The sequence below is a fragment of the Gorilla gorilla genome, chromosome 3 (assembly GCF_029281585.2).
Source record: "Gorilla gorilla gorilla isolate KB3781 chromosome 3, NHGRI_mGorGor1-v2.1_pri, whole genome shotgun sequence".
In the NCBI taxonomy this organism is placed as follows: Eukaryota; Metazoa; Chordata; class Mammalia; order Primates; family Hominidae; genus Gorilla; species Gorilla gorilla.
The window spans coordinates 197,638,392-197,653,703 of record NC_073227.2 but is presented as its reverse complement, the minus strand read 5'-3'; the positions used below and the strand labels follow the sequence as shown (position 1 = coordinate 197,653,703).

The following is a 15,312-nucleotide window of genomic DNA, read 5'->3' as shown; positions in this document are numbered from 1 at the left end:
CTTTTAGACCCTCTCAGCTCTCAAACATTCATGACAGTACCAATCTCTTCCTTAGCCATTGATCCGCAAGGGCAGTGATTCAAGGTTTTTACATGTTTGCAGGGGAAGGGTGGTGGTGTCTGTGTGTGTGTCTATTCTTAGCCATTTAGTAGTAAAGATGAATTGAAAAGTTGATTTCACAGAAACTAATGAGTATTGCTATTTCTTATATTGCTTTATGTGCTTTACATATAGATATTAATTTAGTCTCCATTGCACTGGGTGAGGAAGGTAACGTGATCTCCATTTTAGAAATGTGGAAAGTGAGGCACTAAAAGGTTGAATAAATTTTCCTAAACTAAGAACTAATAAGTGATATACCTGGGAATTGAACCCAGAGCAGCTGGCTCCAGAGTTCACTCTTTTCACTACCTGGCTGTTGGGCCTTAAAACATTTACACTGTATTCTTATGGACTCCTTCAGTGAGACACAATTGCTAATTCAGGAGCTGTCTGCACATTACACTGGTTTCCTGATTTATTATACAGATGGGGGTGAATGCTTGTTCATCATGAACGCTGAATCTGCTTGGTTCCCTTAACCTAAAAAGAGTTCTCTTTATCCTAAAAAGAGATGATTTATTTTAAGATAAAAAAAAGAATTGAAACTTAGCACATGTTATAAACACCTAAACAAAAAAGGAGGAAGATGGTGTGGCAAGTGGCACTGCAGTTGCCCCATCGCAAGTCCTGTCCACTCGAATCTGTGTGGGCTGTGACTGATTGAGCCCAGTGGGGTCATGGGGCTCTCCAAACACCCTTTCAGGAGGATCCCTTGGTTACTCTGCTTCCATGCTATGAGGACTCAGCAACACAGAAGAGCCACATGCGGATGCTCTGGTGCACATTCCCTGCTGAGCACCGCCTTAGATTCATCCCAGCTCAGGTGCCAGACATATGGGTGAGGAAGCTTCCACATGATTCCAAGTCACTGTCATTCCAATGAAGCCCAGCAGAGGCCCCAGATATCACGGAGCAGAGACAAGACATCTCACTGAATCCTGTCTGAATTCCTGAACCACAAGATCTTCGAGGAAAACAACATGATTATAATTATTTGAACAAGGTCTGAGGTGCTTTATTTATGCAATCATGGTAAATGAAATGGAATTGGGGATCTAGAAATGAAGTACCACCAAAACAAAACCTAAAACAGGTGGAATTTGTTTTTAGGATTATGTGTCAGACAGATGTCCAAAAAGCCTTGTAGTAGGCTAAAAAATTGCCCTTCAAAAGATGTCCACATCATCACCCAGGAAACTGTGAATGTTATCTTTTTTAAGGTTCTTTTCAAGTGTGATCAAAGTATTCTGTGATAGGGAGATTTTCCTGGATTATCCGGGTGGGCCTTAAGTGCGATCACAAATGTCCTCATAAGGCAAAGGCAGAGGGAGATTTGACCGCACCCAGAGACAAAGACAAAGTAAAAACAGAGGCAGAGATTGGAGTGATGCAGCTACCAGAGGCTGGGAGAGGCGAGGAACAGATTCTGCCCTAGAATTTTTCAGAGGGATTGGGAGGCCGAGGCAGGTGGATCACCTGAGGTCAGGAGTTCAAGATCAGCCTGGCCAACATGGTGAAACCCCATCTCTACTAAAAATACAAAAAATTAGCCGGGTGTGGTGGTGGGTGTCTGTAATTCCAGCTACTCAGGAGGCTGAGGTGGGAGAATCGCTTGAACTCAGGAGGCGGAGGTTGCAGTGAGCCGAGATCTCGCCATTGCACTCCAGCCTGGGTGATGAGTGAAATTCCATCTCAAAAAAAAAAAAAAAAAAAAAAAAGAATTTTCAGAGGGAGCATGGCCCTGCCAATATCTTGACTTTCCCCAATGAAACTGATTTTTGACCTGTCCTCCGGAACTGTGAGAGAATAAATTTCTGTTGGTTTAAACTACCCAGCTCGTGGTACTTTGTTGTAGCTTCCACAGAAAAGTAACACAAAAAGGGAGTCAGTGAAAGTGTGAAAGAGACTGAGGAGATTGTTATTGGAAGCTAGAGGAAGGAAACTTGTATATATAATGGTAGAAAGCTTGTCAACACAGTTACCACCAGTAATACGGAAAATAAGAAATATGCTAATGAACTTAATCAAGGTAAGGAGGTTTTTGGAAGAAGAGTGTAAGGTGCATTGTGGCTTCTTCTAGCCAGCTATAGTAGAATGTGAGAGCAGAGAGAAATTAACTAAAAAATAAACTCTTCCTTTTCAAGAACAACTATCAAGGGTTTAGGAGAGTCTTTCCAGACAGAAAAGGCTTCTCAATTAAGAAAGAGTCATTGATTCAAATATTAAATCCAGAGAGCTAGCAGAAAAACATTGTCTTGGAATCAAGATGAAACCTTAGATGTGACTACAAAACCCTTTATGCAGACCTCGGAAAAATTTATGTTTGTGCCCTGTAGACACACTGAGATGGACCAAAATCTTTCAAACCATCTTCAGGGCATGTTTCTGTTAAGAAAAATATTAAGGCTTCTAAAGGTCTTAAGAATGTTATTCCAGGTTGGGTGTGGTGGCTCACGCCTGTAATCCCAGCACTTTGGGAGGCCGAGGTGGGCAGATCACCTGAGGTGAGGAATCCGAGACCAGCCTGGCCAAAATAGTGAAACCCTGTCTCTACTAAAAATACAAAAATTAGCTGGGCCTGGTGACGGGCACCTGTAATCCCAGCTACTTGGGAGGCTGAGGCAGGAGAATCTCTCGAACCCAGAAGTGGAGGTTGCAGTGAGCCAAGACTGGCTCTGCACTCCAGCCTGGGTGACAGAGTGAGACTCCCTCTCAAAATGTTAGACTTATAAATTGACATACAACAAACCCACAACATTTTTAAAGAAATTATGTCAGATGGGAATAAAAGGGACAGAGACAGTATCAAATGAAAAAAGGCTTTTGAACTCCAAAACTTTTACTGGCAAGATACGTGATTTAAAAAATAAAGAAACAGACAAATACAAATCTGCTTAGCTGTAGACATGGACTACTCCTTATAAAAAGGAAAAATGACTCAGGGGTGGAACAAAGAGCCCAGGATGAATATAAGAGCTGCTGAGAAGAACTCTCAGGTTGTAGGTCTAAGCCTTATCAAGGAACTGGTAACATGTTCCCTGCTGGATTTCAGAATTGCTATGAAACAGTGATTACATTTTCGAATAGCAGTGGTTATCCTATATCGGTTTGACTATTGTAGTTCGGTGTTTTGGAGAAAGATAACCTCTCTCTTACATTCACAGGTCAGATTGCAAGAAATACTTGAGGAACTGCACTCGAGGTGTCTTATTTACATATCACCCATTTGATTGATTGATTGATTGATTGATTGAGATGGGGTCTCACTCTGTCACTCAGGCTGGAGTATGGTGGAGCAATCACAGCTCACTGCAGCCTAGGCCTCCCAGGCTCAAGTGACCTCCCACCTCAGCCTCCTGAGTAGTTGGGACTATAGGCATGCCGCCACGCTCACCTAGGTTTGTTTTTTGTTTGTTTGTTTTTTGCAGAGACGAGGTCTCATTAAGCTGCCCAGGATGGTTTCAAACTCCTGAGCTTAAGTGATCCTCCTGTCTGGGCCTCCTAAAGTGCTGGGATTACAGACATGAGTCGGCACGCCCAGCCCCATATCACCCAATTTAGATGATAAGATTCTGGACCTTGAGTCTAAAATGAAGGTCAAAATGGAGACTTTTGGGGGTCTTGGGAGAGGGTGTTTTTATTTTGCATGTCAGTGGGATACAAATTGTTGTAGCCCTAGGGCAGATTGTGGCATGCTGCATTTTCTAAAGATGGCCACCAAATAGATCCCATTCAAAATATTTCTCTAAAATGTGCGTTGCTACTCTCCCCTCAAAAAGTGTAGCCTATGTCTCCTTCTCTTGCACCTGGGTGGACTTGTGGTTGTTTCAACCAATAGAGTACAACTACATGTGCAAATGCTGCTATGTGACCTTTAATACCAGATCATAAGTATCATAATGCATTTATGGTCGGGGTGTTTGAGACCCTCACTCTTTGGACATCGCCCCTTGGTATGTTTCTCACAGAACCTAGCTACAGTTCTGGGTGGGTTCAGAACTAGCCTGGAACCTAGCCATAACTGTGGAACACCTACCTGCAGCCTGTCCAATGGGTAAATATCCTAACCCAGTTCCAGTCAACATTTCCAGCTGAGTCCAGCCTTTGTTTTTGTTCTGTTTTTTTGAGACGGAGTTTCACTCTGTCACCCAGGCTGGGTGTACACACAGTCCTGGGTGTAACTGTTCTAGGGTTCTTAATGGCTTTAGAGCTTAGCCAGGCTAGAGTGCAGTGGTGTGATCTCGGCTCACTGGAACCTCCACCTCCCAGGTTCAAGTGAGTCTCCTGCCTCAGCCTCCTGAGTAGCTGGGACTACAGGCGTGTGCCACCATGCACTAATTTTTATGTTTTTAGTAGAGACCGGGTTTCACCATGTTGGCCAGGCTGGTCTCGAACTCCTGACTTCAGGTGATTCACCTGCCTTGGCCTCCCAAAGTGCTGGGATTACAGGCGTGAGACACCATGCCTGGCCCTTAGTCCAGCTTTTGGGTCACATCAACTCAGGTACTAGGGCACCAGACGGGCTGCTGAGTGAAGAAGCCCTCAGGTTATTCCAGCCCTCAGATATTTGAATCACCTTCAGCTGAGGCCACAGACATTATGGGCAGACATAAGCCATCTCTGCTGTGCCCTACCAGAATTCCTAACACATAGAATCAATGAGTGTAACACAGCTGTTGCAATTTTATAGTACTAGGTAAATAATAGTTGGTTACATAACACTGGTAACCAAAACAAGGCTAGATCAAAGAATACAAGAGTAAAGGAAGAAACGACTAAAGAAACAGAGAAGTGGCTGGGCGCAGTGGCTTACACCTGTAATCCCAGCACTTTGGGAGGCCGAGGTGGGTGGATCACGAGGTCAAGAGATCGAGATCATCCTGGCTAACACGATGAAACCCCATCTCTACTAAAAATACAAAAAATTAGCCGGGCGTGGTGGCGGGCACCTGTAGTCCCAGCTACTCGGGAGGCTGAGGCAGGAGAATGGCCTGAACCTGGGAGGCGGAGCTTGCAGTGAGCTGAGATGGCGCCACTGCACTCCAGCCTAGGTGACAGAGCAAAACTCCATCTCAAAAAAAAAAAAAAAAAAAAAAGAAAGAAACAGAGAAGTGAATAGACACGGACATTACAGATGCTATTGTTTATGTGTCTAGGCCATTTCAGCAATGAGGCTTTCCATGGAATATAGAACTCCTGGATAGGGATAATGAGGCCAGTAAGTAATAAGGGCAACAGGAAACATGTACACAAGAGCAGCAGGAAGAAAGCGCCAGCGCACTCTTGTGTGACTGCTAGACAGATGCTGGAGAATATGTAAGCAAGTAGTTTGTTTTTAACTTAGCCTGATTTGCCAAAATACCAGTGATGCTTTAAGCATGGGAGTTAGAGGCAGAAAGGAGGAGGGAGAGTGGAAAGGAATTTTAAATTATCAAAGAAAGGTTCAGCCCAAACCATTTTAATGAAAACAAGACTTTAGAGCAAAGTTGCCAGATATTCCAGTGGATTCAAAGCCTTTTTAATTCTTAACAGTACACAAGACACTTTTTCTGCAATAACTTCTTTCCTTCACAAACACAGACAGATTCATTTTGTAGCCAGCATTCCACTACCAGGTAGGCCTTTGCATCTCCTATTAAAAACATGGTCCACTTTTTGAACATATAGAAAATATTACATTTTAGACCAAACTCTATCCTCTTTTAAAATAAATTATCTTTAACGAACTAAAAGTTGACAGAATCAATGCATTATTCTGATTTGGCACACATCAACCTGCTCAAATAAAGAAGAGCAAGTCTTCCAGTGGAGGAAATCTCATACTAAAGAAAAGTAATACATTGATCCAATTATTCCAGTAGGCAACCAAACTCATAATTAAGAACTGTGTCAAGAACAATACTAGTATGTGTAAGTGCAAACAATGTTAATTTGACCAGTAACCCAATTGCTGCAAAACAAATTATAGAAATTTAGCAGCTTAAAACAGCACACATTTATTAGCCTACCTTCCTATAGATCAGAAGTCCAGAAAGCTGATTCTGCTCAAAGCCTTACAAGGTTGAACTAATGATGTCGGCTGGCCTGGACTCTTCTCTAGAGGTTCTTGGGAAAAATCTGCCTCAAAACTCATTCACGGTGTGGGCAGCATTGAGTTCCTGGCTGTTGCAGGGCTGAGTACCTGTTGTCTTGCTGGAGGTTGACCAGGGGCCCCTTGCAGCCCCTAGCACCACTCTCATCCCTTAAGCCATTTGTTTCAGCTTTCATATCAGCAGTGATTAATTTCCCTCACGTAGAATTATTTCCATGCTTAGATTATTTCTGACTTACTCTTCCGCAAGCAGCTGGAGAAAATTGTAAAAGGCTCATGTGATTAGGTTAAACCCACCAAGATTATCTCCCTATTTTAAGGTCAATTGATCAGTAATCCCAACATCTGCAAACTCTCCATGCCTCGTAATATAACACAATCAAAGGAGGAACATCCAGCAGAAGAAGGTCACGGGTCATCTTAGAATTCTGCCTAACAGATAACTTGCTATCATCAATGGAGCCACACTGTAAAAACTACAAACAAAAGCCACGAATTGACCTTCATTCCTTCCTACTTAGATGGCCAGTTTCAGCTCTTAGGAAGTGAAAGTGGCCTATCAGCTGGGTCTAAGTTTTAGAGTCAGAGAGAACTCTGACTTCTACTTCTGCCTCTAACCAACGCTGTGATTACACACACCTTCATTCATCACAATGAACCTCAAGTTCTACCATTTGGAAAAAAGGAACAAATAACTCACATTCCAAAGGGTTTTTATGAGGATTAAATGAGGTAGTACATTAAAGGATATCTAGTGCTATATGTTGTACATAGTGGGCACTCAAAAGAAATTCCCCAGCCCTGCCTGCCGTTCCTGTATAAAGCTGCAGCTGGGCTATAAGCACAGTGTTGCACTTCAACCTCTATCGCCTCAGATACTTAGTATATTTTCTTTTATCAGTATCCTTTATGAAGCATCCACTATTGTGTCCAGCTTTGCATCTGTAACACTAAATGAAGGCAGAGCAATAAAGCATCAGCAGATAAATATTTCAGATTAACTTTGGGTAGAATGATAGTTACACATTTGGGCTATATTAGTTTATATCAATGCATGGTTACTGGCAGAATTTGATATGAATAAGAGAAAAAATAAACATCTGGAAAATTTGATTTCAAATATAATGCCTATAAGTCCTGGAAATGTCCTATTAATTCTATTACAATCTTAGTTTTCAGAAGAGTAGACTATAGTATTAGTTATATTTCTCTCTAATGATTTGTAAAGTTAAGTAACGAATATCTATTTTTGTCATGATTCAGATAATGCCCTTGAGATTGATATGTATACTTACTCCCATCTTGCTGATGGAACTTGAGACCAATTTAAGTATTCTTCCAGGACCTTAAATAAATTAATGGCAGGACCAGGAAGATTGCAGAATAATTGTCTCCTACTGCAGACCAAGCCCCAAGTCTTACACAGACCCCTGAGGTCATAATGCTACCTTTGTTGTCACTGCCACGTCTTGCAAATGTTTCCACCATCACATGCATGGAGACGGCTTGATGCCATGAGGTGAGTGCAAACCAGATTCAAATAGCAAGTTAATCTAGGTCATAGTTTGGTTTGTTAGGCGCTGAGAATTCCTTGCCAATCCAAAGTGCAGAACTTATGGTTCAGAAATATCAGATTCCCAAGTTTATTTATTCCTGTTCTTCAGAAAGCATCCTAGAAAAATCACCCACTTTATATTCAGTTGGTAATAACTGAGGAATGGACATGGATAGTCACAAAGACTTGAAGGAAAACAGATGTTTTTTGTTTTTTCTCTGATACTGAAAAAAAAAAACACAACAACTTAGAAAAACATGACTTGCTTGAGTGTTTTTTCTCCATAAAAACAAAAGTGAGAAATTGCTGCATTTTTCCTGTAACTGGATTCAAAAGCACCAGGTATCAAAAATTATCAAAACTATCACCAAAATATTCACTCTAGACCAGATCAGAAAATTGGCATTTATATTGACTCATCTGCAACTATTCCAGAAATTTGGAAGCACAGAGCTGGTTTCTGTTTTCTGTCATTGGAGTTTGGAAAGAAAAAAACAAAAGCTGAAAGGATAAAGGATTTTGGAAGTATATTACTGAGGAGAACTCTACAATGTTATTCCTCAATTAAAGAAAACTTTTCTAAACTCTTGGAAATGAAGATGAATTCAAATATTCAACTTTTGATTTTAAATAAGGAAGTGGTCAGTTTATAGATTGAAGAGTGACACTTTTAGTAAGACAAGGTTTAAAACTAACTGTCAGGAGGTAATGCAAATTGTTTTCTTGTTTGAATATTTTTTCCAACTTCTATTTGATTCTTTGCTCATTCCTTTGAATTGCCCAATGTGTTTCCAATAAAAGAATTCAAGCAATATAACACTTCTGTTGGGCTGAGAGCTATATTTAAGTTGCCTAATCACTATTAATCCAAAGTGACAATCACAAAAATAATAGTCAGTTAAAAAGTTAATATGAGGCTGGGCACTGTGGCTCATGCCTGTAATCCCAGCACTTTGGGAGCCCGAGGTGGGTGGATCACAAGGTCAGGAGATGGAGACCATCCTAGCCAACATAGTGTAACTCTGCCTCTACTAAAAATACAAAAAAATTATCTGGGCATGGTGGTGAGTGCCTGCAGTCCCAGCTACTTAGGAGGCTGAAGCAGGAGAATCGCTTGAACCTGGAAGGCGGAGGTTGCAGTGAGCCAAGATCACACCACTGCACTCCAGCCTGGGCTACAGAGTGAAACTCCATCTCAAAAAACAAAAAACAACAAAAAAAGAACTAGTAATACTTTTTCATATTAACTTTTTTTTTTTTTTTTTGAGATGGAGTCTTGCTCTCATTCTGTTGCCCAGGCTGGAGTGCAGTGGTGCAACCTCGGCGCACTGCAACCTCCACCTCCCGGGTTCAAGTGATTATCCTGCCTCAGCCTCCTAAGTAGCTGGGACTGCAGGTGCGCACCACCTCACCCAGCTAATTTTTGTATTTTTAGTAGAGATGGGTTTTCACCATGTTGGTCAGGCTGGTCTCAAACTGCTGACCTTGTGATCTGCCTGCCTTGGCCTTCCAAAGTGCTGGGATTACAGGCGTGAGCCACGGCAACCCGCCCCTACTAGTTCTTAAAACTAGTTTATTGGGTGGGGACTTTATTTAAGAAGGACCTAATCCGTAGAAACTAACTCCTTTGTTTATTTCTAGAGAGTCTACAGAGAAATACATGGTTCTTTTGTTCAGGAAGAATACAGTACAGCCAGACTTACTTATTACAGGAGTTTTCTTCTTTACCCTCTGTAAAGCTGCCTTGACTCTCAGATCAGCTTGTGTCCATCATCAAACATCTTTTATTCTTCCAAGTAGGAAGTAAACAACTGTGCATTATTTTATCAATCCCCTTCTCCCCCATTTTTCACTATATTTGAAATGAAGCACTATGAATACAATCATCTTCCTAAAACACTATTCTCATTATATTATTTACCTAAACATTTAATTTACAATCTTGGATTCTATATCAGAAGCAGAATCTTCCTTCTAGCTTACAAAGAACTCCACAAAAATCCCAGTAGCATTTTCTACCACTGTCTGGTTTTTCATAAGTTTGGACTGGACCCTCTACTTTTCCGAAGTATTTCTTTTCTTTTCCTAACACTAAACTTTTCCTGGTGTCATTAAGCCTCTTGTGGTGCCTATTCCATTCCTTCTCAATCAATTGATATCACATGTCATATTTCTCAAAAACTATTTTCACTTTAAACTAGATTATAAAAAGAATCTAAATTCTTTATATAGTGTTCAGAAAATAAATGAATTTAGGACTAAAATTTTAAATTCACTTAATTCTATCATCAAGAGACAATCACTGTTAATATTGTAATTTTTTGAAATGATAAATGCATAAAGAGACAACTTAGTAAAATTTTTAAGTAGATAAATAAGAAGAGTGATTTCTCCTGAAATCAGAATATGAGAAGATGAGATCAATTTTCCATGTTGAAAAAGTGGATTTATTTATATGTACAATTTTCTATTAATAAAGGCTGTTTACAAAAGAGACAGGTAGATTGATCAATGGGTACAAATATACAGTTAGAAGAAATAAGATTAGTAAGGTGACTACAGTTTACAGTAATCTATTGTACCTTTCAAAATAACTAAAAGAGAATAATTCGAATGTTCCTAGAATAAAGAAAAGATAAATATTTAGGGTGATGCATAGCCCAATAACACTAATTTGATCTTTATACATTATATGAATGTATGGAATTATCACGTGTACCCTGAAAGTTTGTATATCTATTAAATATCAATTAAAAAGTGAATAAAGATTTTTGGAAATGAAAAAAAGAAAAGAGAAGGTCTAGAATATCTTCAGAAGGGATATTTAAAAATAATATATTTACTTTCTGAATAGTTTTTAAATTCTTTTAAGCAATACCAGGAAGCAAGCCTCTTGCTTTCAGCTCTTTCCAGAATATGCCACTCCTCCTTTCACGTGGAAAAGACGAGAGACACATCTGCCTCTGCACCTACCCCTCTTCTCAAGATACTGATCCTGCCAGAGAAATATACATAGCATGGTGCCCATTACCATGGAAATACAACAAATCGCCCCAACAGTTAGTGACATTTATTCTGCTCACAGATTCTGTGGGTCAGGAATTCCAGCTGAGCACAACATAGCCCCAGGAGGCCTCAGCTGTGACTGGGGGACTTCAAGACTGATGGCTAGAATTATATGACGGCTTATTCACTCACCCCTGTGGGAGGATAGCTCTGGGAATATTAAAATAGCTACTTTCTAACATCAGTGGGGCTCCATAATATCTCTATTTGTCTGTGGCCTTGCCACATGGTCTTTCCAGCATGGTGGCTTCAGGAGAGCAGGGCCTCTTAGGTGCCCCCTCAGGGCTGCCAAGACGTGTGCCCCACAGCAGCTTTGTTTATAACCGAGCCTCACAACATTCTAATAAAAGTGAGTCGCAAAGGCTTGTCCATATTCAAAAGACATTTAGATGCCACCTTGTGTGAGAGGATTGTCTGAGAATTTGCAGACGTGTTTTAAAGCCACACGGTAAGAGAGGCAGATGACATTTCCCAGAAGATCAGCCACATGTTATGAATCCAAACCATTAGGCTTTATGCTTGTCAGTTTCTGGGCACATGGGAATGATGTGTCTTCACTCACTTGTAGTCAGGTGGGGCATGTGACTGCTTCTGGCCAAGGGATTGTGAGCAGAAGCAACTTGTGCCACCTTTTGACCAAAGCATTGAAGGGTCACTGTGCGATTCCCCCTTACTTTCTTCTCCTTTGTTGTAAGTTGGGTTGTATACCTCCCAAAATATATTGAAGTCCTAACCGCCAGTACCTCAGAAGGTGACCCATTTGGGAATAGTGCTCTTGCAGATGTAATTAGGTAGGCGACAATGAGGTCACGCTGGAGGAGGGTGGGCCCTCCATCCAACGTGACTGGGGTCCTTATGAGAAGATGATGCGAAGACACACCAGGAGAGAGCACCAAGCAATGCACAGGCAGAGGCTGGGGTCACACAGGTGCAAGATAGGGATTGTCAAGCACCACCAGTGATGCTAGAAGCTCAGAGAAAAGCATAGAACAGATTCCTCCTAAGAGAATTGAGAGAGAGCTCTGCCTGCACCTTGATTTTAGACCTCTGGCTTCCAGAACTGTGAGACCATACATTTCTGTTGCTTTATGCCACTTAGTTTGTGGCATATTTTATATCAATGCTAGCAAAATAATACACTCTTGGCTGGGCACAGTGGCTCATGCCTGTAATCCCAGCACTTTGGGAGGCCGAGGTGGATGGATCACCTGAGGTCAGGAGTTTGAGACCAGCCTGGCCAACATGGTGAAACCCTGTTTCTACTAAAAATACAAAAATTAGCCAGGCCTGGTGGCATGCTCCTGTAATCTCAGCTACTCCAGAGGCTGACAGGAGAATCTCTTGAACCCGGGAGGTGGAGGTTGCAGTGAGCCAAGATTGCACCACTGTACTTCAGCCTGGGCAATAGTCTGTCTCAAAATAATAATAATAATACACTCTTCATTCAAGATTAACTATTGAGGAGGCCTCATGCTGAAATCAAAACGCCAAAGAATATAGCAGGTGGCCATTGTCCTGACTCAGAGTAGATTTAGAAATCTTCTTTTGCTGTATGAAGCGAACAGAGATTTGGGGGAAGTTTGTTATTGGCGCATAAGCCAAGACTATCTTAACAGCATCCATATACAATTATTCATTTCCAGAAATGTGTTTTTATTTGGCTTTGAACTACATCTAATTTTGTAAAGGTGAAATTCATGTGCATTTTGAAACCAAGTGGTAACACGGGTGATGGTACCTGAGTACTTAGGCACTAAAAATCTGTAAAAAATATCTACTGAAAGTGGGTAGCTATAAAATATGATGATATATTTATTTTCAGACATTCCATAAGTGGGGGAAACAGAACAAAGGACATTAATAGTTAAAATGGATCCTTTTTTTAAATGTATATATATCGATTTATAATTATAGACATCAAGAAGTAATGAAACATTACCTATAATGTAATCTAAATTACACATTACAACTCAAGATTTCTGTAGAGCGAATCCTGTATGTTTATTGAACCTATTATATATTTATAATTTTTTTTTTGACAGGGTCTGCTCTGTCGCCCAGGCTGGAGTGCAGTGGATATCTTCCGCCTCCCCAGTTGAAGCAATTGTTTTGCCTCAGCCTCCTCAGTAGCTGAGATCACAGGCGTGTGCCATCACGCCCAGCTAATCTTTGTATTTTCGGTAGAGACGAGGTTTTGCCATGTTGGCCAGTCTGGTCTGAAGCTCCTGGGCTCAAGTGATCTGCCCGCTTCGGCCTCCCAAAGTGCTGGGATTACAGGCGTGAGCCACTGTGGCTGGCTTAAAAATACTTTTTGTAAAAGAAATCTTTCATTTTCTGTCCTGGAGTCAAATGTTAAGCAAATCTTCGAAAATATATTTTTTTAAATTGTATAAAACTAGAGTGTATATTGCATGAAATTTATGTGTTATTTTAAAGTGTACAGTTCGGTAGCATTAAAATCTATTCACAGTATTGTGCAACCAATCTCCAGAACATTTCATCTTATAAAGCTGAAACTCTACATCCATTAAACCATAGCACCTTATTTTCTCCCCTCCCACCCACCCCCCCCAACTCCCAGCCCCTGGCAACTGCCATTCTACTTTCTGTCTCTATGGAGTCAACTACTCTAGATAGATCATGTAAATAAAATCATATAGTATCTGTCCTTTTGTCACTGACTTATTCCATTTAGCATAATGTCCTCAAGGTTCATTGATGTTGTAGTATGTGTCAGAATTTATTTTCTTGTTAAGGCAGAATAATATTCCATTGTATGTGTATTCCACATACAGTGTTGTTTATCCATTTACCACTGATGGACACTTAGCTGCTTCCACCTCTTGGCTATAGTGAATAATGCTGTAATGAACACTGGCGTTCCAGTAACTCCTTGGGATCTTGCTTTCAATTCCTTTGGATATATATTTGAAAGCAGAGTTGCTGCATCATATGGTAATTGAATTTTGGAGGAAACGCCATACTGTTATTCAAAGTGCTGCACCATATTCCATTCCTACCAATAATGTACAAGGATTCTAATTTCTCCAGATCCTCACCAACACTTGTTATTTTCTGTTTTTTGTTTTTAAATAAAAGCTCTCCTAATGGGTGTGAGGTGATATCTCATTGTGGTTTTGACTTGCATTTCCCTAATGATGAGTGATGCTGAGCGTCTTTTCATATGCTTCTTTACCATTTGTATATCTTCTTTGGCGAAATGTCTATTCAAGTCTTTAGCCTATATTTTATTGTTATTTAGTGCAGGAGTTCTATCTGTTTTCTGGATATTCGATTTTTATCAGAGATATGTTTTGCAAGTGTTTTCTCTTACACCACATGTGATGGACTAAATTGTGTCCCCACTGAAATGATGTGTTGAAGTCCTAACTCCACCTACCTCAAAATGTGTGTTTGAAGGTAAAGCCTTTCAAGAAGTAATTAAGGTAAAATGAAATCATATTGATAGATCCTAAACCAATTTGACTGGTGTCCGTTTAGAAGAGAAAGTTAGGGCACAGATATGCATGCACACCAACGCAAGATTATTTGAGTACACAGCAAGAAGATGGCCATGTGTCAAAGCCTCAAAAGATACCTAATCTGCTGACACCTTGATCTTGGACTTCCAGCCTCCAGAATTGTGAGAAAACAAATTTCTGTTATTTAAGCCACCAGTCTGTGTTTTCTTGGTTATGGCAGCCCCAGCAAACTAATACACTGTAGGTTGTCTTTTGTCTTTTCACTCTGTTGATTATATACTTTGATATGCAGACTACAAAAATAATTTTGTAATAAGAATGTAAGATGAACTTCTATTGTAGCACATTATTTGCAAATTTTACCACATTCATTATTTCTTTTGATTAAGAATTAGGTCTCCCCAACCAGGCATACTTTGTTTGGTTCCCAGTTTTGCCTTATATCATCTATGTGATCCTGGGCAAGTTTCTTATCCAAAGCCTACAATTCCCTATGTAAAAAGGAGAACAATAATAATAATCATTTCTTCACATAACTATTGTGGGTATTAAAATCATGTGTGTGAGATTGGCATGAATTTCATCCCATTTATTCAGTAATGCAAAAAACTTTTTTAAACTTTTTTATATGTAAAAAAATTTTTTAACATTTTTAATAAATAATGTAATTTTTGTCTATAATGTGATTTTATCTCTCTTTTTAGGTAATATATATCTGATGAAAAAAATGTTGGTTAACTACGGAAAAATTTTGTCATTTCAGACTTTAAATTTAGCCAAGTAGCATCTTAGCCATGAGGAATTTACACATCGTGGTGCAGAGAGAGAACACCTGCTCCTGGATATCAGCATCTGTTCCATATTGCCCTGTGTGAATTTCTGCACTTTCTGGTCCTTGGATGAGGTCAGCCAACCGCACTGTCATTTGCTTAGATGTCTGCTTTTCTGGAATTCTCCAATTGCTAGTCAACACAATCTCTATTTTCCTTGACTTGACTCTCAAGGATCTCAGATAC

At 40.2% G+C, this 15,312-nt stretch overlaps 1 long non-coding RNA gene across 1 annotated transcript in view; it reads right to left on the bottom strand.

Moving 5' to 3' along the window:
• The window catches only part of LOC101140357 (uncharacterized), a 28,043-nt gene extending 20,461 nt beyond the window's left edge, over positions 1–7,582 (bottom strand). Inside the window, exon 1 of the long non-coding RNA XR_002005523.3 lies at positions 7,489–7,582. This is a non-coding gene — a long non-coding RNA (uncharacterized lncRNA). The remainder of the gene's footprint in view (positions 1–7,488) is intronic.
• Between the last annotated feature and the right edge of the window lie 7,730 nt (positions 7,583–15,312).